Genomic DNA, 7,949 nt, shown 5'->3' with positions numbered 1-7,949 from the left:
TCTATCTCTTGACCTTGTGATCCACCTGCCTCGGCCTCCCAGAGTGCTGGGATTACAGGCGTGAGCCACTATGACCGGCTGGATGCAGTTCTTGACATGATAAGTGTGAGATGTCTGTGAGGTGTTCAGGAGGATTGTAAAAATGTTTTCAGAGACAACTGCTTCACACTTAAGGAACCACTAGATTTAAAGAGAAGGGAGGGAAAGGGTAAGGAAAAAAAGTCATTGAGTAAAAGACAAAATGGTCAGAAAGGTAGGAGAAACTAAAGGACGGGAAATTATATTTACCTAGTATTTATTTTAAATCAAATGCTACAAAGAACTTAACCTGGGTTATGCCATTTAATCCCCACAGTGAGCTTAAAAATGATTTTATTCCACTTTATACATATGATTGGAAGGTTTCAAAATATTAACTGACATTTCCCTGCAATTTCTTTGTACCCATAGGCCTTTTCCCGTGTGGCATCCATTGGCTCATAGAACAGATGTTACAAGAGAAAGTAGGAGAAACAGACTTGATTTAAAGAGCCTAGATTTTTAATGTTCAAAAATAAATAGCTCTAGAAAATTTGAAAGGAGGGAGATTTGTGTCTCTGGTTCTCAGTGTTCTGGGAAACAGAAAGGCCTGGGACCATGGTGTGTCCCAGGCTGATGGGTCACAGGCAGCCTCACAGGACTCCTCATGTCCCAGCAAGGTACAGGAGGAGAAGGATTCAAGGCAAAAGTGGCGTGGGAGTAAGGAAGGTCTTTAAAACCTCGCTGAGCTTCTTACTGCCCTATAAAGCTGTGTAGCAGCGGACTGCCTCTTATACACTCAAGAAAGGCATGAGCTAGCTCAGATAGGGATAAGCCTGAGAAGGCCTTGGTTTCAGGAATGAGAGATGGCTCTGAAGCAACCTTCATGGACTCACAACAAAAGACCAGATGGGAATAGGCATCTCAGCAGATGTCAGTGTAGGGGGATCCTGACTAACCCCAGATGAGAAATCCTCAACCCAAAACTGAACTATTTGAGTCCTGAGAACAAAGGAAGAGCCTTGGTGGGGCGGTGGGGAAACCCTGAAAAGATTAAGATTGTGTATCTGCCTGCCAATAGAATGGGAGCTTAAAATACTGAAAAAAAAAAAAGGGAAATTCTATTTTTTGCACTGCTAAATTTACAGTCAAAGATTTGTGCTTGCAATCATCAGTAAAACTGCATCTAGGGGAGGCAGTTAAGTGGATTTCCAAAGGCCATGCAGCTGAGCAGTGATGGAGCTTGTATATAAGCTTAGGTCTTCCTGGGTCAAGAATCTTTGCTCATGTTGCCATTCCATTTGGATTGCACATTCCTATTTTCTAGAGTCAAGGGGAAAGTGGTCAGCTGTGTCAGGCTGATGGGTCTGGCCAGGACGGTGTTCCTAATCTTTCCTGCTTCTGTTTCTCTGCAGTGCTAAGGGCAGATGACAGAGTAAATCATGCGAAGACCTGACCCAAGCCTTCCTCTAGAAACTCCACATGGCTCCCATCTTGATGTGGCTTGGATGTGTGTCACCTCCAAATCTCATGTTGAAATGCAATCTTCAATAATGGAGATGGGGTCTAGTGAGAGGTATTGGATCATAGGCGTGGATCTCTCATGAATGGCTTAGTGCCATCTCCTTGTTGATGAGTGAGTTCTTGCTCCACTCGTTCATGTGAGATCTGTTTGTTTGAAAGAGTCTAGGACCTCTCCTTTCTCTCTCTTGCTTCTTCTCTTGCTGTGTGATATGTCGAGCCCCCCTTCACCTTCTGCCATGACTGTAAGTTTCCTGAGGCCTCACTGGAAGCTGAGCAGATGTTGGTGCCATGCCTGTACATCTTGCAGAAGCATAAACCAAATAAATCCCTATTTTAAAGAAATTACCCAGCCTTAAGTGTTTCTTTATAGCAAAGCAAAACAAAATAATACACATCTATTCTTTTAAGAAGTAGCAATCCAGTCACTACTTCTTCTGACATATGAAGAGAAAATTTAGGGATGGATAAAAACATAAGTTGAAGGAGGAAAGAAAGTATATTTTAAAAGTTTATATTTTAAAGCATTTTTTTCTCATTGCCAAGTAAAAGAGGTCTGTTGAAGTGGGGAAAGGAAAGGATTGAGGTATTTTAAAACTAATTATTTAATAAAAATTTACTATATGCCGGAAGCTTAATATTAGTACTACTGAAAGTGTGGCCCATGGAACAATGTGGTTAATATCACTTAGAAACTTGTTACAAATTCTTGTCTATGAATTCTTAGGCTCCATTCCAGACCTACAGAATCAGAATCTCTTGAAATGGGGCCCAGAAATATGTGTTTTAATAAGCTCCTCAATTGGCTATTATGCACGTTAAACTTGCTGAAGCGATGCTATAGAGATATGAAAAGCAATTGACCAGAGATGAGGAAATGGATTATGGAGAATTATGGGTCCAGGTGAAGTTGGAAATTATAAGCATGCAAAATAGCTCATCATCGTGGCCATAGGATTCTCAATGTGAGCTCTTGGTAACAAGCTTGGGGATGGATGCTAAGAGAAGTGAGGGGTGCATTGATCTAAGATTCATGAAATCAGCAGGACACGTGAGCAAAAGGTCAAGAAGAAGATGAAAATGAGGAGTTTAAGAAGCAACTACTAAGAGAGTGTCCTTGATTTGATTAAACCACATTAACCACACGGGCATAGGATGGAAATGATCCCAGAATGGAGGGAGGTGATGAGGAGCCTTATCCGAGGCTAAGAGACTTAAGGATACGCTGATATCTAAGTGTCAATTTCCTGCAGCAAATAACAGGAGAGGTGGAGGTTGAGAGGGTCAGGTAAAGATGTGATAGTACAAGTCATTTCCTGAAGTGGGATGAGGGTGAGAGACAGTAGAAGTCTCTTGCCTTCTTAATCACAATGGAATTCATATTTTTTTCTGATTTCATAAAGAGACCTGGTCACTCCCAATATGGGAACAAATTACAGGAAACCAGAAAGAGAATTCCATTTCTGTAATCTCTTTATTGGCTTTATACTTCTGTATCCCACCTCCTGCACCCGTGCCCATCTCAGATTCTACTATTTGCTGAAGGTGACTAAACCTACAATCCACGTCCATCTCCCAACTTGTGAATTAAAGTGGAGTGTCAGGATCTGCACACAAACCTCACTTTTCCATGAGTTGTGTGTGTGTGTGTGTTTAATTTTGCCTATCTAGAGAAATCACTTGACTTCTGTGTGTTGCATTAGGCCACTGTCATTAACAACAGTGGTGTCATTTTGATGTGCTCCGTGAGGCAGTGGGTACTTTGAAGTTGAAAGAAAGAACAGATGTGGATAAATAGTACCCCGAGCGGCTGCTATTGCACCATTATTGCCGGCAATTATTTCACCAAGTGACACATCAGACAAAAAGTCAGCCACCTTCCTCCAGGAAGCGTCTTGGTAGCTACAACCAGACTTCTGTCTGGTTTCTTTTTCTTAAATGGACAGAAGCTTGTTATTTCTCTCACTGGAAGCTTCTGCCTCCCCCTCCATTGTCTCCATTGTTGTAAGTAGAGTCGAGGTTTTAGATGCTGGCTTTATGGGACCTTGCATGGGTTTGATGCTGACTGCTTCCTGGGATGAGCTATGTAGTAGCCTTTTCATTCGTCCTTTCCAGGTTTCCCTTTTGCTCAGTTCCTCCCCAGCCTGTCATTATCCTTGACAGTTTTCCTTTTCTGGTTTTGGGAATGCAGATTAGAAACTGAACAGCCATGTCTCAAGAAGACAGCGTCGGATGGACTCTTGTTTTGATCAACACACCCAGCACTATGTGCAAGGTATTGTCTTAAGCATAGCAACCACTATTAACTCACCCAATCTTCATAATAATGATGGTAGGTGCCATTATTATCAGCCCCATTATTTTTCAAACAGGGAAACTGAGGAACAGGGGTGAAACAGAGGCTGCACAGCTAATGTTTAACACAACAGGATTCAAACAGGCAATTTGGCTACAGAGATTACCTGACTGCCTTCCTGGCTGTGTGTGCTTATGTGGTCAGGCATCAGCACTGGGAGTTGGAAGTGGGATAACTAGTTTCTGGTTAGAAAATTGCAACAAGGGAGAGGCTAGATGTATCCATTGATACAGAGTTAGTTCCTGTGCCAGGGATGGAGTAAGGGCCTACATCTAAACCAGCCAATTCACTAAGAGATGCTCATGGATGTGGGGGATACGGAGTGAGGGTCAGGATGGCATACAGTGGGTTTGGGACCCAAGACAGAAGCTGGCAAGAGAGAGTTACTGGCAGATATTCTTAGGGGTTGGCTGTCTAATTGTTGATTCTGTAGCCACAGCTTGAATGTAGCTCAGCCAAACGAGAACGTTTTCTGAAATCCTTACCTCTCTGTCTCCAAATATAATGTCAGAGGAACTACTTGTCTGGGTAGTCCATATATGTGTGCATTTTTCTTGTTTTTCCCCCCATAAAACATTATTTGGGTAGACTTTCAGCTTTAAGCGGACTATCAGGGCCTGAAAGTTCTGTCTATGCTTGATTTCCTGGAGTGACTTAAAGAGGGTATGGTTTAATCAGATGGCACATTGGTGGCAATTACTAAGGCTGAGAGCTTCGTTCTCCTATTCAGAGCAGGACTGAGAAAGTTCGTCTTAGATGGCTTTTCACCATACATATGGCAGAATATTGTTACCTCTTCACCTCCTTTTCTCCTTTCCCCATTCCTACGCTTAGGAATTGTACTTTGGCTAAAACTGACTAAAGAGGTAGATTATCACCGAAAACATTTGAATTGTGTTGAAAATATAGTAAAGCAAAGGTGTGCCTTGTAGGTGTTCCCAAATATTGGTTAATTGTTGGATTTATACATGTGCCATAATTCCCAGGAGTCCCTTTTTTATTTTTATTTTTTATTTTATTTTATTTTTTTAGTTTTAACTTTCAAGCTTTTAAAGGTGAAGTCAACCAGAATGTTAGGGTACATGGGAAATATTTTTTGAACAACTCTCATGTAAACTTAAATTTTAGATCCTTCTTTGGAGTAAAACTGGTTCAGGCTTTTCACTGTTTGCAAGGTTATTTCTGAGTTGCAAAAGATCTATCTCTGTTTTTCCCTGTATTCCTATATTCCCCCTGTATTCCTCATTCAATCATGGCAGCAGCAATCCCATGAAAGCATGAAGATACTCTTTTCTTGCATCTGTAGTGGAAACCATAGCAGCAGGCAGTAACTGTTTCATGTGTCCAATAGATGCATTCCCATCAATTTATAATGCGGACTAGAGAATTTAATTTTCACAAGCATTATTGAGAAACCAAACCCCAAAAAAAAAAAAAAAAAAAAAAAAAAAAAAGACATTAAGTTACAAGAATGTAGCAAATGTAAATTAAAGCTACATACTGCAGGCCAGGCATGGTGGCTCACGCCTGTAATCCTAGCACTTTGGGAGGCCAAGGTGGGCAGATCACGAGGTCAGGAGATCGAGACCATCCTGGCTAACATGGTGAAACTCTGTCTCTACTAAAAATACAAAAAATTAGCCAAGTATGGTGGCGGGTTCCTGTAGTCCCAGCTGCTTGGGAGGCTGAGGCAAGAGAATGGTGCGAACCTGGGAGGTGGAGCTTGCAGTGAGCCGAGATCGTGCCACTATACTCCAGCCTGGGCTGGAGTGGGACTCCGTCTCAAAAAAAACAAAAAAAACAAAACAAACAAACAAAAAAAACTACACACTGAAACCAGAGCAGACAAATCCATACATTGGTCCACCAAAAAGTGAGCATCCTAGGAACTATAGAAAACTTTATATTACCCAAAGAGTTGGGGAGAGTCAGTTTATCATCAGTTTTGGCAGGGGTGGGAGTAGAGGGGAAATAACTTTACAGTAAACAAAAAATATTGTCTGCACAGAGTTTAAAGGGAACGTGTGAAGGTTTTTGCCTATCCTATATCTACTCTCTCTTCTTATGGAACAGTTCTGTCATTTTCCTCTAGAAAATTATCTGCTATATTTTCTGGCTGTGTGTTCAAGGAGGTATAACACCCACCCCCAAATCCAGGGATGGGCACTTAATCCAAGTCAGGATAAGGAATATGTACCCTTGGAAATTTCCTGGACTAATAATTAATAGGATGTTATAAGCCTGGAGCTGCCATTGTCAAGGGCTAAAGCTGGGAGGTGAGTCAGTCATGTTGAGCCAGGTGAGTGCTGTGTGCTGAGCAGGGGTTGCATGGCAGTGGGAGTGCAGACTGAAAAAATGCAGACCGGAGCACTACTCATTTCTCCAGCTCTGATGTGCTGCTGTACCAGGGGTCTAATCAGGCCTGCATCTGCCTTCTTCTTGAATAGCCCAGAGAATTCATCTAAACAGCCTTCCTGTAGCAGCTCCCTACTCCAGGTGGCCAGATGGGAGTTCTAGACCAGTGCTGTCTCACAGGACATTGACACAGCAGCCAAGTCGATTGGTGCTGGGGCAGCCACAGTAAGTGTTGCTGGTTCAGGGGCTGGCATTGGAACAGTGTTTGACAGCTTGTTCATTGGCTATGCCAGAAACCCGTCTCCCAAGTGGCAGTTCTTCTCCTATGTCATTCTGGGCTTTGCCTGTGGCCTTGGGGCTCTTCTGTTTGATGGCTGCCTTCCTCATCCTCTTTGCCCTCCCTGACGGTCACCTGCTTGTCCCTGCTGCTGCAACTCCATGTCATTCCTGGTGCTGGGGTGTGCTAAGTTTTACCATTAAATACAACATTTCTCAAACAAACAAACAAAACCAGGAGAGCTTTCTTGAGAATGAAGTCAGTGCAGAGCAAAGCAGACTCTAGAAACAAAACCATTTGATCTTTGACAAACCTGACAAAAACAAGAAATGGGGCAAGGATTCCCTATTTAACAAATGGTGCTGGGAAAACTGGCTAGCCACAGGTAGAAAGCTGAAACTGTATCCCTTCCTTACACCTTCTACAAAAATTAATGCAAGATGGATTAAAGACTTAAATATTAGACCTAAAACCATAAAAACCCTAGAAGAAAACCTAGGCAATACCATTCAGGACATAGGCATGGGCAAGGACTTCATGACTAAAACACCAAAAGCAATGGCAACAAAAGCCAATAGACAGTTAGGATCTCATTAAACTAAAGGGCTTCTGCACAGCAAAAGAAACTACCATCAGAGTGAACAGGCAACCTACAGATGGGAGAAAATTGTTACAATCTACCCATCTGACAAAGGGCTAATAGCCAGAATTTACAAAGAACTTAAACAAATTTACAAGAAAAAAAAAAAAACAACCCCATCAAAAAGTGGGCAAAGGATACACACAGACACTTCTCAAAAGAAGAGATTTATGCAGCCAACAGACATATGAAAAATGCTCATCATCACTGGTCATCAGAGAAATGCAAATCAAAACCACAGTAAGATACCATCTCACACCAGTTAAAATGGCGATCATTGAAAAGTCAGGAAACAACAGATGCTGGCGAGGATGTGGAGAAATAGGAATGTTTTTACACTGTTGGTGGGATTGTAAACTAGTTCAACCATTGTGGAAGACAGTGTGGCGATTCCTCAAGGACCTAGAACTAGAAACACCATTTGACCCAGTGATCCCATTACTGGGGATATACCCAAAGGGTTATAAATCATGCTGCTATAAAGACACACGCACATGTATGTTTATTGCGGCATTATTCACAATAGTGAAGACTTGGAACCAACCCAAATGTCCATCAATGATAGACTGGATTAAGAAAATGTGGCACATATACACCATGGAATACTATGCAGCCATAAAAAAGGATGAGTTCATGTCCTTTGCAGTGACATGGAGGAAGCTGTAAACCACCATTCTCAGCAAACTATCACAAGGACAGAAAACCAAACACCACATGTTCTCACTCATAGGTGGGAATTGAACAATGAGAACACCTGGACACAGGGCGGGAAACATCACACC

At 42.1% G+C, this 7,949-nt stretch overlaps 1 pseudogene; it reads left to right on the top strand.

The window, feature by feature from the left end:
- The first annotated feature begins 6,250 nt into the window (after positions 1-6,250).
- Positions 6,251-6,812, top strand: LOC126962254 (ATP synthase F(0) complex subunit C1, mitochondrial-like; annotated as a pseudogene).
- The last annotated feature ends 1,137 nt before the right edge of the window (positions 6,813-7,949 follow it).

The sequence above is a fragment of the Macaca thibetana genome, chromosome 9, assembly GCF_024542745.1.
Source record: "Macaca thibetana thibetana isolate TM-01 chromosome 9, ASM2454274v1, whole genome shotgun sequence".
Taxonomy (NCBI): Eukaryota; Metazoa; Chordata; class Mammalia; order Primates; family Cercopithecidae; genus Macaca; species Macaca thibetana.
The sequence above is the reverse complement of the archived record's forward strand: the minus strand, read 5'-3'. Positions and strand labels throughout refer to the sequence as shown.